The 15432-nt window shown below is 42.1% G+C and overlaps 1 protein-coding gene across 5 annotated transcripts in view; it reads right to left on the bottom strand.

Moving 5' to 3' along the window:
* APBA1 (amyloid beta precursor protein binding family A member 1) overlaps positions 1-15432 on the bottom strand; it is a 231849-nt gene that overhangs the window by 200425 nt on the left and 15992 nt on the right. Inside the window, exon 2 of one of the 5 annotated variants that reach the window (XM_066368016.1) lies at positions 14887-14953. The exons of the other annotated variants lie outside the window; for them this stretch is intronic. The gene's annotated coding sequence lies outside the window, so the exon portion shown is untranslated. The remainder of the gene's footprint in view (positions 1-14886; positions 14954-15432) is intronic. 5 annotated transcript variants of the gene reach the window in all.

The following is a 15432-nucleotide window of genomic DNA, read 5'->3' as shown; positions in this document are numbered from 1 at the left end:
AAAAACCCACATTAAACCCAAATGAACAAAAAGAAGGGACTAAGTAAGGTAGAAATAATTAATTAGAAAATGTTAAAAACAAAATAAAAAATTAACAAAACCCAAAGATGGTTCTTTAAGGAGGTTTGATAAGACAGATACCTGCTAAGACTGAGCAAGAACATAAGAGAAGATTCAAATAAAACAAAATGAAAAAGGAGAAATTACTACAGATACCACAGAGATTTAGAAATAAAAGAGGAGAGAATGTTTTGACAGAGGAGGTACTCCAGAAGTAGGATGCACTATGAACAAAGCCCAAGGGAGACCACAAGTAATGGGTTAGCATAGAGGAAGTTAGGGAGGTCTGTTGAGAAGTGTGAAATAATCCTAAATAAGACCCAGGTTCCTAATGGTGAAGTCCCTTAAAAGGCAAATTTATTCTGTGAACAGTGGGAAGCAGGGGTCGGTAGTGAGATCTGTGCTTCATGAAGACACCTTGTAGTAATAAGTAGAATGACAGTGTCCGTGATTGTTTGAGGTAGAAGATGAGAGAGTCTGAATAGAGCTCTGGAAACAAATTCCTAAAAAATTACATGGCAAAGAGTTGGGGGGGAATCTATGCTGACAGGGAAGTGAGCAGATGTGTGTGTATGGTACTGTGCGTGGGGTGAGGAGGTGTCAGATGCTGCCAGAGAATCAAGCTAGAAGTTACTAGGTTGTTTATTGGGAGATGCATGGTAATGCAAAAGAGATATAAAAGATCGGTTAAAGGGTGGAATAACTATAGTTTATACAGTCTTTACTGCTTTCAAAGCATTTTTCATCATATTTGATCCTTGTTGACTTGTGGGATATGCAGGTGTCATAGACTGTGACTTGTCCAAACCACATGAGCCAAGAGAATTTTATTTTATTTTATTTATTATTTTTTTTTCTGAAGCTGAAAACGGGGAGAGACAGACAGACTCCCGCATGCACCCGACCGGGATCCACCCGGCACGCCCACCAGGGGGCGATGCTCTGCCCCTCTGGGGCGTCACTCTGTTGCTACCAGAGCCACTCTAGCGCCTGGGGCAGAGGCCAAGGAGCCATCCCCCGTGCCCGGGCCATCTTTGCTCCAATGGAGCCTCGGCTACAGGAGGGGAAGAGAGAGACAGAGAGGAAGGAGGGGTGGAGGGGTGGAGAAGCAGATGGGCACTTCTCCTGTGTGCCCTGGCCGGGAATGGAACCCGGGACCTCTGCACACCAGGCCGACGCTCTACCACTGAGCCAACCGGCCAGGGCAAGCCAAGAGAATTGAAGTCAACTTCTCTAACATGCTCAGGATGGGAGGTTGGTGAATTATTTGAAAACACCAGTTAAAGCAGGAGTCATAGCAACATGACAGATGTAAAACACTTTTCATCATTTGGCTACCTACTGCCTAAATGTCATTCTATGTTTCATGAGTTCACCATTTTGAGTCCTGGTTAGACTTGGCAAGACTGCATCTCCTAATATAAGGAGAAAAAGTTACTAGATACCTGCTTGGCCAGTTTCTCTTGTAGCTCAAAAAAGGCAGATGACTTGGGCTCTGCCAACCAAACAACCCTGCATGGGAAGCAAACTCAGGCACTGGATGATGCAAAAGAGGAGGAAGAAAGGTCCTCTGTCTTTTTAACGGCAGCAGGAGAGGTGGTAGCCAAGCACCTGACACAGAGAGAGCGCTGCAATGATGCAGGGCCAGCAGTTGCAATAAAGTTCAGTCCTGGCCCAAAAAGGGAAACTTTGTGCACTGTTGGTGGGAATGCAGATTGGTGCATCCACTATGGCAACCAGTATGGAGGTTCCTCAAACCATTAAAAATGGATCTTCTTATGACCCAGTGATTTCACTTCTGAGTATATATCCAAAACACTAATAGGAAAGAATATATGTTTATTGCAGTGTTATTTACAATAGCCAAGATATGGAAGCAACCCAAGTGCCCATCAGTAGATGAGTGAATAAAAAAAAAGCTGTGATACATATTGTCAATGGAATATTACTCAGCCATAAAAAGAATGAAATCTTACCATATGCAACAATATGAATGGACCTAGAGGGTATTATGCTAAGTGAAATGAGTGAGTCAGAGAAAGACAGATACCATATGGTTTCACTTACATGTGGAATCTAGAGAAAATAAATGAGCAGGTCCTGGCCAGTTGGCTCAGTGGTATAGCATTGGCCTGGCATGTGGAAGTCCTAGGTTCAATTACTGATCAAGGCACACAGGAGAAGCGACCATCTGCCTCTCCACTCCTTCCCCTTCTCTCTCTCTCTCTATTTCCTCTCTCTCTCTCTCTCTCTCTCTCTCTCTTTCTCTCTCTCTGTTCCCTTCCCACAGCCATGGCTCAAACGGTTTGAGCAAATTGGCCCTGGGCACTGAAGAGGGCTCCATGGCCTCGCCTCAGGAACTAAAATGACTTGGTTGCCAAACAATGGAGCAGCAGCCCCAGATGGGCAGAGCATCACCCCCTAGGGGGCTTGCTGGGTGGACCCTGTTCGGGGTGCACGTGAAAGTCTGTCTCTCACTTAATTAAAAAAAAGATAAACAAAACAGAAACAGATTGATGGTTGCCAGAGGGGCAGGGGTTTGGGGGACTGGGTGAAAAAGATGAAGGAAGTAAGAAGTGGAAATTGGTTGTCACAAAATAGTCAAGGGGATGTAAAGAACAGAATAGGAAAAATAGTGAATAATATTGTAATTACTCTATATGGTACCACGTGGATCCCAGAAATATCGGGAGGGGAAACATCTTGTAAAGTATATGATTATCTAATCATTATGCTGTACATCTGAAACTAATAAAAAATAATATTGAATCTAAACTTAAATTGGAAAAAAAAAAAGGTCCTGACCCATAAATCACATGTCATCCAGAGCTCAGAAGAGGCGGCACCTTCTGGCCAGACCAGTTCTCAGCACAGCGTCGGTAGCTCAGCCTTCCTCCCAGCGCTCCCAGTTCTCCCACAGTTCCACAAGCTACCCAGTAACATTCTGCTTGGTCACCCAAAGTCACTTTCCGTTGTCTGCGTCCAAGAACCCTGATTGCCACACCTCAATGCTGTAAATGTTTTATTTTACTTTACTATCCATTCAACAATCTTACAAGCAATTGAGAGCAAGTCCTCTAATATATAAGCAAGCTGAAAATAGAAAAAGTTTTATTTTGTTATTCTCCTAGACATCATTTTCTAGATTTATTAAAACTTCTTTATGATATTGTTAAGTGAAAAGAGGCAGGATATAACATAGCATATCTGCTGTATTTTTGTGACACACACAGAAAAAGATTAACACCAAAATATTGTCATTATCTTGGGCTAGTGGCATGGGTGATATTGATGTCCTTCATTTTGCTTATATACAGTTTATGAGATTTTTTCTATCATTCATGTGTAATTCTTGTATAGTAAGTTACTGAAAAACACAAAGAATCATGTATGGTTACTTTTTGCAGGTATGCTGATCTTTACCTTCCACCTCCATTGGAATGTTCTAGGAACAACTTCCTTCCTTAGGTCTGATGGTCCCAGGAGGATTCCGGATTTGGATTTGCAGAGTTAACTCTCCTGGCCTCTCTAGGTCCATCTCATTCTTCAACAGTCACTCCCCCCCCCCGCCCCGCCCCCGGGAGGGGGTGTGTCCAGTGTGGGAGATAGTTGGGAGGAAGTCCTGAGCATGCCCAGCGCCCACCCTCCCACCTCTCCTTGCCCACATGGGGTGCATTCTGGTCTGCTCTCTGCCTGAAGGTGAGCTTACCAGGCACCCGCAGCCCCTACTGTGGCAGGGCTGACAGTGAGTGAGACAAAGTCCAGACAGCCTTTGGTGGGCGCACACCTAAGGCATAGCTCCCAACCGTCTTTATCAGTAACAGAGCTCCGCTTGTCTCCCGCCTTTTGCTTCTCATCCCATTCCAAAGTTGGGAGGGAGATGGAGGGCTGTGATTTAGTGGTTCCAGACACAGCCAGGCACCCAGGGACCTGTGATTAACACTATTTCTCTGGGCTTCTCAGTACTCTCCATGCCCAAATCCTGGGACACAGGATGACTCCAGTAGGTAGCCACTCATCTCAGTCACCTGTAACTGGGGAGAACACTGCCACCCTCATGAGCTGCCAATCTAGCCAGCAGCCGCCCTCTCTGCTGCTTTGTCTGGAAACGCATCATTACTTAACATTCAGAGCCCCGCAATAGGATTCAGCACCTTAGTAACCGGAGTATAAAACCTGTGTCATCAAATAAAATATCTGAAGCTCGGGCCTGAGGTTTCATTAGCAGCAAGACATTTTAATGGGATTATAGCTCTTTTTGTTCAGAAAGCTGGTACTGTTTAAGTTTAGAAAGCTTATCTACTGATCTTAACTGTTTCCTTCACAAAGTATGTGAAAGGAAGCAAATCATGGAATCTCAAATCTGCAGTCCTACCTTCGCTATTTTATTATTACTTACCTCCCTCAGATAAAGTATCTAAGTTTCATAAGTCATTATGCTTAAAATCAAGTCATAAAAGCACGCCCATCTTCTCGAGTTTATCAGCATTTTGCAAAGTAGCATTAAAAATCCCAGTAAAGTAGTCAGCCAACTTCCAAATATGATACGTAATCTCTAGCTGACAGTTTCCAGGGTAAACAATAACCAAATTCAATCACTTCTTTCTCAGGTTTCCTGACAATATTTTCCTCAATTTTATGCTCAACTTATAACTCAGGGTCATGAAAGCAACAGTTTAAGATACTCATGTTATTAAACAGAAAAGCAAACCTCACTTAACCAAGCCTTAACAGTTGATCCTTTAAAGCATCAGAATGTATATTATCAAAATGTAAAGATCTGAGTGCACTCAAATACACAAAAATAGAATAATACTCTTGGGTATCTAAAAATCTTCAGATAAAATGTTTCTGACAGTAATTGTTTTCTAGGAAATCAAATAAAAGGCATTTGAATGACCAAGAAGGCTCGTGATAAGTCCTTTTTAATAAAATGGGCAGACTGCTGAGTGGGATTTTGGTGGCTGGCTTCTCAGGGAGCTGGGGCAGGCAGATGATGAGGACAAAGCCTGAAGGTCAGGGCTGTGTGGACAGTGAGTGTTGGCTACGGCTGCCCAGGCTGGGCCACGTGGCCGGCTGCAGTGTCGGCCTGAATCCTGCAGCAAGCCTCTGCGGACTGAGTCAGAGCGGGGAGTCACCTCAGATGTCCTTGTCTATGGTATCTGGGCAGGTGAAGGGCTAGTCACCTGCCAGGAAGTGAAGAGCATGGGTACAACTCCTCTGTAAACTGGTTCCTATAGTCTGGCCACTAGATCCCTGACCTCACCATTTCTCACCAAGGGCAAATCTATGGGAAGAGGAGACCAAGGACAGGAACAAAACTGCACCAGAGACCGGGGCAGGACCTATGAATGGTTTAACTTCACAATGAAGTTTGAAGAAGCAAGTAAATAATCGGCTTGACACACCTAAAACTCAGAAGGTAGAAGTAACTTTTTCAATTAATCAGCGGTTGATGCTGTAACACTTCACTAATTAGCCAAGTTTACATGCAAACACATGTATAAACATTTCCCTGCACACTATGCATCGATTTTTAAGACAAAAACTGATAAAATACTTCAAACTTTGTAAACCATATCTGTACAGGCATTTCTCTTTCAACCTGTTTGTCCATTTCACAGTAGGTAAACGTTATTTTTAAAGCCACAGAAAAGTTTTCCATTTAGGAGCACTGACCACCCAGCTATGAGCGAGTTCTGTGATTTTAGGACACCAACAGAGGAGCTGTGGGGGGTGATTCAGAAGTCTGCAGCTTTGAGAAAGGGCAACTCGACTAGCCTAACTTATGGTTCTCTGCTCTAGCACTCATCTATGCTGCCTTTTTAAAGTTCCTGCTCAGCCAAAGCTCAAGGCATCCTTATGGATTGAATCTCATTGCTAGAGCTGTGATACTTGGCTAGCATCATCTCTAGTCCAGACCTCCCCTCAGGGTTCTAGACTCCTAGATCCAAATGCCTACCTTACACATCCCCTTGTAGGCCTCACAGACATTTTTTTTTTTTTTTTTTTTACAGAGACAGAGAGAGAGAGAGAGAGAGTCAGAGAGAGAGATAGACAGGGCAGACAGACAGGAACGGAGAGATGAGAAGCATCAATCATTAGTTTTTTGTTGTGTGTTGCGACACTTTAGTTGTTCATTGATTGCTTTCTCATATGTGCCTTGACCGTGGGGCTGCAGCAGACTGAGTAACCCCTTTGCTCGAGCCAGAGATCTTGTGTCCAAGCTGGTGAGCTTTTGCTCAAACCAGATGCGCCTGCACTCAAGTTGGTGACCTCGGGGTCTCGAACCTGGGTCCTCCACATCCCAGTCCAATGTTCTATCCACTGCGCCACCGCCTGGTCAGGCGGCCTCACAGACACTTTTAAGTCAGTGTCATCTCTTCCCCACTCCCTGCCAACCCCTCCAACTGAGTCATTTTCCATTTTCCAGCCCTTCTTTCAGTGGCTGGAAATCCCATTCATCCAGCAGCATAAAACAAAACCTGAGAGTAAGTGTGTTGCCTGTTCCTTCCACGCCTCCCACACCCAATCCACCTCCAGCCACTGATGGCTTTACCTGCTAAGCCTCTTTCCCGTCTGTGCATTTCTCTCCAGCTCCTCTGCCAGTGGCATTCCAAACCACCACCTCCCCACTAGAGTTCTGTAATAGCCTGAATGTGAAGCACCTTCCAATTTGCAAAATGATTACAAATGTGCTTTCACTTTGCTCTCTTTCCAATCTATTGCCATAAAAAAATCACAGATCTGATCATGATTTTCCTACAACTGAAAGACTGAAATGGCTTCTTAGAGTCCTCAGAGTGAAGAGTGAGTCCTGTGGCTCAGTGGTTAGCCAGCAGACCCCCACGGCCCCCTCCTGCCAGGCCCTCCCCTTCCCAAGGCCTTGATCAACCCTCTCCCTTCTGCCCTGCGTTATTTTTTCTACTCCATCTCAATTACTTCCTCACACAGAGAAGCCCCTTCTGAGTGACCCCAACAGAAGGGTTTCCCTGCTACACACACGTACCCTAACGCTGCCGTCACAGCATTTATCAGGCGTCATGCCAGCAATGACATTTGTGTAACTTGTGTGAGTGCCCATATCTCACGCTCTGAAGCACCCCAAGGAAAGGGGCTACAAGGGCTCCCCTCCCAGCCACCCCCAGCACTTGCACAGGACTGGCCACTGGGCATGCCTACCACGTGTGTGTAGAATGAACACAACTGAGGGTGAATGCTGAGAAAGGAGTTAGTGCTCAGATCAGATCACAATGGTTAAGGCTAACCTCACTCAGAATCATTCTCCTGTCATACAAGCCTCAGTTTTTCAGGGCCTGAGAAAGTATGGAGGAACATAGAGTTCCTCACTATCCCTAACAGATCTGCCTCGGGGCTCAAAAAGAGGGGATGAAGATATTCTTTTAATATGAGTTTTTGAAAGACAGTGACAGTAGGTTAGCATCCTTTAGCCATCTGATTAATCTATTAAAGTAATAATAAAGATTTTAATTGGTACACCTTCAATCAAAACTGAGAATATGTCTAGAAACTGAGAAAGCAAGAATGCTCTTTCCCAAAGTCCCATGAATAAATAGAAAGATGCGAGACAAAGTCAAAACACAGTGTGATATAGTAGTTACATGTGCACAGTCTCTGGACCCACTGATTTTTTTTATTTTAGGTAAGTCATTTGACCTCTCTGTATGCCTCAGTGTCCTCATCTGTAAAATGAAAATAATATTAGCATACATTATAGTGTTGTTGTGAGGATTAAATGAATTACAGGTAATGTATGTTAAGTACATTGAGTCATGTCTTATGTTACTTATAGTGAATAATACATAACTGCTTGCCATTTTATTGTTACCAGGTATTTTTAAAAGTTGTTTTACAGTAGTCTAACTAATATATTAACTGATATATTTTGCTAAAAATGGGACTGAATTAATGTTTAAAACTATGACATTGAAAGTTAAAATATGTACTAGCTTGTTTTGTTGTACATCAAACTATTTTAATGAAATTATTCTAGATGCATAACTTTGTTGATTCAGATACAACAAAATGCGTTAGTGGATGGTTGTTGGTTTCTTAACAGAGTGTGACAAAAACAGTACTCAAATATGCATGAATAATCTGTTCAGTATCCAGTGAATTCACAAACATATGCCTCATTTACTTTTGACATATAAAGTAACAAAATTAACTGACCTAAACAATAAAATAATCAGAAAATAAAACAACAAATACATCTCTGTGTTAAAGTAGAAGAACATGCATGCCTACATCCATTCTTGAGTTGCCAAAGAGTATATAGTAAGATTACATTAAACAGAAAGGTACTTACAAAAAATGATTAAAACATTTTCAACTAGATACATACAATCCAATGACCAAGGAATTTCACTGCTATATATACCCAAGAAATATGAATGAAAAGAGAAAGATATGTATAAGAATGTTTATATAAGCTTTGTTCATATAGCCAAAAACTAAAAATAACTCAAATGGCCACCAACAAAAGACTGTGTAAACAAACTGTCATATACATATACAAGCAAATACTACACAGCATTGAGAAGAACTACTGATCCATGCAAGAGCAGGGCTGCGTCCCACAGATATCCTGCCCAGTACAAGAATTTTTAAAAAGTACATATGTGATTACCTTTATATATATTAAGTTAAAGAATCACCCAACCTGTCCCAGACAAGAAAAAGTTAAAGGAGTTCATCACTACCAAACCAGTATTACAAGAAATGTTAAAACATCTTTTTTAAGAAGAAGAAGAAAAAATTTTAAATATGAATAATAAATGACAACTACATATCTATTTATAATTACTTTTTTTTTCTTTTTTAATATTTTTCTGAAGCTGGAAACGGGAGGCAGACAGACTCCTGCATGCGCCCGACCGGGATCCACCCGGCACGCCCAGCAGGGGGCAATGCTCTGCCCATCCGGGGCGTCGCTCTGTTGCGACCAGAGCCACTCTAGCGCCTGGGGCAGAGGCCAAGGAGCCATCCCCAGCGCCCAGGCCATCTTTTGCTCCAATGGAGCCTTGGCTGCGGGAGGGGAAGAGAGAGACAGAAAAGAAGGAGAGGGGGAGGGGTGGAGAAGCAGATGGGTGCTTCTCCTGTGTGCCCTGGCCGGGAATCGAACCCGGGACTTCTGCACGCCAGGCTGACGCTCTACCACTGAGCCAACTGGCCAGGGCCAATAATTACTTTAAATGTAAATAGATTAAATGCTCCAGGTGGCTGAACAGACAAAAAAACAAGACCCATACATATGCTATCTATAAGAGACCCACTTCAGATCAAAGGACACACAGATGGAAAGTAAAGAGGTGGAGAGATATATTTCATGCAAATGGAAACAAAAAAAGCTAGGCAGCAATATTTATATCAGACAAAATACTTTAAACAAACGCTGTAACAAGAGACAAAGAAGGATCCAACAATTCCACTTCTCTGGATTTATTCCAAGAAACAAAAAACACTAATTTGAAAAGATATATGCATCTCTATGTTTACTGCAGCATTATTTACAATAGCCAAGGTATGGAAACAACCTAGGTGTCCATCAACAGACAAATGCGGAAGAAGTGGTGCATATATATAATGAAATATTACTCAGCCATAAAAAAGAGTGAAATCTTGCCGTTTGCAACAACATGGGTGGACCTAGCGGGTGTTGTGCTAAGTGAAATAAGACAAGGACAGATACCATAGGATCTCACTTATACGTGGAAGCTAAAAAACAGAATTAATGAACAAAACAGAAATAAACACATAGATACAGAGAACATTTTGAAGGCTTCCAGATGGGAGGGGCGTTGGAGGATGGGTGAAAACAGGGAAGGAATAAAGATGTACAAATTGCCAGTTATAACAATAAACAACAGGGAATACAGCCAATAATATATATAGTAATAACTATGCATAGTGTCTTATGGGTACTAGACTGGGGTGATCACTTCAAAAGTTATGTATGCCTAATCTCTATGTTGTACACCTGAAACCAATACAATAGTGTATGTCAACTGTAATTGAAAAATAAAAAAAATCATTTAAAAAAAAGAATCATCAAAGCTGATAAATGATGATACAAGTCACAACAGTGATTACCTCCATGCAGGGGGGAACCAGTGTAGACTAGAAAGTGTATGAGGGAATCTATGGGGTGCTGGCAATGTTCGATATCCTGATTGGGGTGGTGGTTTTACGGGTTTATACATATGTAAACTTTTTCAAACTGAACACTGACAATGTATACTTCATGCACTTGACTGTATGTGTTTTACCACTGTTATAAAAACATCTTCCCAACTAGTAGTTTAAATCATGACTGACTGTATGTCAATTTAACAAAACTGACTGCCATTTGAGTATTTCATGTATTGTTGGAGAGCTGGAAGAGTGCTCTCTCTATACACACACCAAACCAAGTGTTATGGACTGAACAGTGTGACCCCCAAATTCATATGTTGAAGCCCTAACACCTAATATGACTATATTTAGAGACTGGGTCTTTAGTGAGATAATTAAGGTTAAATGAGGTTATAAAGATAGCCTACTCCCACACAATTGGTGTCCTTATAAGAAGAGGAAGAGGCAACAAGAACGTGCACCCATAAGAAAAGACCATGTGAGGACACAGCAATTAGGTGGCCATCTGCAAGTTGAGAGAGGCCTCAAGAGAAATTAGACCTGCTTACACCTTGATCTTGGCCTTCCAGCCTCCAGAACTGTGAAAAAATAAATTTATGTTGGCTAAGCCACTCAGATCTGTGGTATTTTGTATGGTAGCCCTAGCAAACTAATAAAGAAGGCTCCAACAAATCTCCAGGAGCTTGATACAGGTCCTGTGGAGTTTATTGGACCCAAGTGTTGTTATCTGACTCCTGCTGTGAGAAATCTGAAAGCTAGTCAGAGTTAACAGGTCAAAGAGAGGGGGCCGTGTTTGCAGTGAAAGGCACTTCTACTGTCAATGGAATGTGTTTCCTGTGGTCATAATGTGGGTTCCACAGAAGCAGCCTGCTTAAGCTGAAGGAAGGGAAGTTTAAAATTAGATGTGTTTAACAATACTACACACTTACCAAAATGGCTTGAGCTAAATGAATGGTATAATACCATGTGTTGACAAGGATGTGGAAGCACCACAATCCTTGTAACCTGCTGCAGGGAATGTAAATTGGTGAAACTACCTTGAAAAACTCTTTGGCCATATTGCTAATCCTAAACATACACCTCTTCTATGACTCAGCAATTCCACTCCTACAGAAATGAGTGCAATGTGCACCAAAATAAATGTACAAAAATGTTCACAGTGAAACAAAGCAAATGTCCTTCAACAGAAGAATGGATAAACTCTGAATAGTCACACAGTGCCTTACTAAACAGCAATAAGAAGGAATAAACTGGATGTATTCAGGGCAACACTAGAATCTATGTAAACACAATAAATTAAAATCAATGAAAAATAAAAAACAAATAAAGAAGGAATAAACGACTGATAAACACAGCACGGATGAATCTCTAAGATAGTATTGAATGAAGAAGTTTGACAGAAAGGTTAAATACTCTATGATCCCATCTATTTAAAGTTAAAAATGGGCAAAATTGCTGTATGGTGTAGAGGTCAGAGTAGTGGGTGGTTAGGGCTCAGGGTGCTAGTTAATAGTGACTGGGAAGGAACATGAGAGAACATGGGGTGGAGAACAGGGAGGGGTAAGAAACGTTCTATATCTTGTATATCTTGATCCAAGTGTTAGTTATATGAGTTTTCAGATATGTGAAAATTCAACAACTGTACACTTGAGATTTCTGCTCCTCACAGTGTTCAAGTTATACTGTAATTCTGAAAAATTAAACATTAGGTGGGAGTTTTTATTATTACTCTGAACTGTATTATGTGATTAATAGACTGGATTGAACTTTTCACCATTTAAGAGTACCTGGGAAACTAAAGGACCTGCCCAAGAATTTTTTTTTTTTTTTTAATTATATAATTTTATTTTTTTAATGGGGTGACATCAATAAATCAGGATACATATATTCAAAGATAACAAGTCCAGGTTATCTTGTTGCCCAAGAATTTTTTATTCTGATGGGAAGACAAGATTGTTAAGTGGGCGGGAAGAATCCACAGGAGAAGAATCAGGGATGGGTGTGATTGGCACCCTGAGCCTAGCCCATTAATAAACTTGTTACACACGGAGTTTCTTTTATTTGAGATTCCTGAACAAGACAGTGTTCGTGGCGTTCGCCAAAGTTATTACTTAGGTTTCTGTTTATCAATTGCCATGATTGACTCCGATGTGATATGGGAATCATGGTTCATGCTGCTCTCTGCAGTCTCTTCGCCTGTGTCTGGTGTTACTGTTCAAAAACGTTTGGAAAGAAAGAAGTCACCTCACTTAGCCCAAAGAGATCCACAACAGCTACAGGCTCACAGTATCCAGATAATTGGTATAACAGATTGCAACTATTCCTTTTGGCTAATAGAGCACTTTGCTAGATAATACTTATATCAGCTAATTCACAACTATTAGCCTATTTCATGAGGTTGCAGGAATATAATTGTTTAAGCATATACAAGCATGCATGCGGATGTGTGTGTGTGTGTCTGTGTGAATTCCTTCCAAGATACTACTTTAGCTTTATTTTTGGTGGTTAAAGATGGTAAAATGACCACATGTATTTTTATCTTTTTCCTCTCAAGACTCTACTTATTTGTATAAAAAGGCATAGATAAGGTATAAACCCACAAGGAAAAGATGCCCAGACGAGATTTCAACATTTCTTTGGAACTGACTAAACTGTAGTACCCCAGGGATGCAGCTGTAACAACATAGGGGTGGAAAGGGCTCTGAAAACTGGAGATTCACTGTAGCCAGACAACTGGATCCCAACCCTCTACTCCATGCAACATACACATATCACCAGGAGCCAGAGCTACTGCTCAGGAAAAAGATGGGCATTTGGGGATTCCCAGTGAAGCAAATGAGTGGCTCTCTGCCTAACCATCCCAAAGAGAAGCTACTGGTCAGCTGGTGAACAAGTGAGGGTCCCCCCCACAGATCCCCACCAGGCCAACTGCCAGAAGGTTAGGGTATTTTGGGGAGGGATGTACTAGCTTTGCCCTTTGATGTGAAGAGCCAGAAATACCTGAAAATGTATCCCCCCCACTTCCTACAATCCCTTTCCACCCCCAGGTCTTTAACTAATAACCGACCCATGTGGAGTATGTGACTGATTCAGTGGGGCAACCCTGAGGCTGACTTATAGTCCAAAGCTACCCCTCAGGACTGTGAGATCACACCGTGTCTGACTGCTTCCTGCACTCCCTTCCCAGGCACCCCCCCGACCAGCAGCACCATGTTCATAAGCAAAGCTCGCACACACCAACCCTCTTCTGAGTGTCCACTCTGGTGGGTCCAGCCTAAGAAGACCTCTAGGAACCGGGCCAACGAATACAGACCTCCGGGCAGCGCCAGTGTCACAGCCCTGCATACGGCTGGACAATCCACCATGGCTGGACAATCCACCACGGCCGGACATTTGCTGAAAGCCTCCAGCATGGCAGGGAGCAATATACATAAGCCACATGATGTAAACAAGCTTGCTGTAATTCCCCCAAGTGGAAGAAAGAAAAGGGAAAATTAGATCAGAAAGAAGAAAAGGTAAGGTTCATTATGCAGGTAACATAATGAACAAAACCTTAATCCTCCGCCTTTATAAACACAGTCTCTCGGCTTCCAGGGGAGCCCCATTCCACCCAGGAAAATGCAGACAGATGGTTAATTAGCTCCCCATCACCTTGCATTCCTTGGGTAAGCCTGCCCACCACTCCCGTTTCCTCTGCCTCCGTCCATAAGGGTAATTTTGAAAACAGTCTTTACAAAGCCAGTTAGAATGTTATTCTCACCTGGAACCGTTGAGACATGATAAAGCACAGAATCCTGACAGAATCCTGAGCCCCTCCGCCTTCATTCTTCCCCAAGCAGGTTCCAAATACCTCACAGAACTTAAATGTACTACTGTATGCATTTTTAAACTGACTTAACATTCCATCTTCCAGGCCAGGCAGCATCTACCAGAGCGGTAACAATTTACACCAAGTTGAAAGCACACTTTGTAAATGTATATATTTCACATCATCTGTGGACCTTTGTCCTATGTTTCAGTACATTAATATAGTTTGGCAGACTAAAAAGTCAAGTGCTTTATTTGAAAGCTGACTTACTTGTTCCCTTCTTAAGAAATTTTAATATCTTAAGACAAATCTGGCCCACCACCCGGTTTTGTACTGCTTGGGACTTGGGAGTGGCTTTTGCATTTATCAATAGATGGCTGAGGGGGGAAATCAAGAAAGGAATCAAAATTTGTGACATGAGAAAGTCCTATGAAATTCAAAATATTATTAATGATTTCAATTCCAATTTTCTAGCCTATTTTCCTCCCAACCCTTAAATACACACAAAGGCACACACACATCATGACAGAACACAAACATATTCGTCCCAGAATATTTGGAAAAATAACACACACACACACACACACACACACACACACACACACACACACAAACACGCTGCTGTAATTCCACCATCCCGTTTCTGTCCACTTCATTTTGAGAGGAACATTTTAAATTTATATATTTCCTAATAATTCTATTCCTGGGCTTATATTTATTCAGAAGTAAAGCAGGCACTGTGGTCAGGCTTCGCTCTTCAGAGACGTGGGCAACTCCTTGCTGCATGTTGGGGACATACGTGTGTTAAAGATAAAGACATGATGCAAAGACCAAGTACAGCGGACCAGGTCCTCCTTACTTACAGCCAAGTGCACAGAGGCTGGGTCCCCAAGTGCAGGTTTCGGGCAAGTGCAGCAAGAAGTGGGGCCGCTGGCAAAGGAGACAGAAAACCACTTTGGCCTCCAGAGCTCCTCCAGTGACAGAAAACCCCAGGGACCAAAGCTAAATGTTTGGCCACTTTGGTTATTCTCCAATAACTCTTTTTATGCTAAAATGTTGGCTTTGTTTTTCTTTCTTCCATGCACTTTTCCTTTTATGGTTAATGGGCAGGTGAGGTGGTGGGGGTGGTGGGGGGACTTTAAGGCATGAATCCTAGAGCCCTTAAATTTAATTACAAAATGTTAACTCAGTCATTCCCGAAGGTTATAGGTAGAGTTTCTATTAAAGGTGGAGAAATAAGATACATAGAAAAGGAACAGATGTTCTTATCTCCACTTATTTAACACATATGTCTTCAGCATATACTACGTACATGTGTGTATGTGATACTAGCTATAGGCTATTACCCTTCCCAGTGCTAAAGGAGACTTTAAAAATGTAGGTGGCGGTGTATATTTTGGAAGAGAGAA

This window comes from Saccopteryx leptura, chromosome 2, assembly GCF_036850995.1.
Source record: "Saccopteryx leptura isolate mSacLep1 chromosome 2, mSacLep1_pri_phased_curated, whole genome shotgun sequence".
NCBI classification, from domain to species: domain Eukaryota; kingdom Metazoa; phylum Chordata; class Mammalia; order Chiroptera; family Emballonuridae; genus Saccopteryx; species Saccopteryx leptura.
Note: the sequence above shows the minus strand (reverse complement) of the source record. Positions and strands in the feature narration are given on the sequence as shown.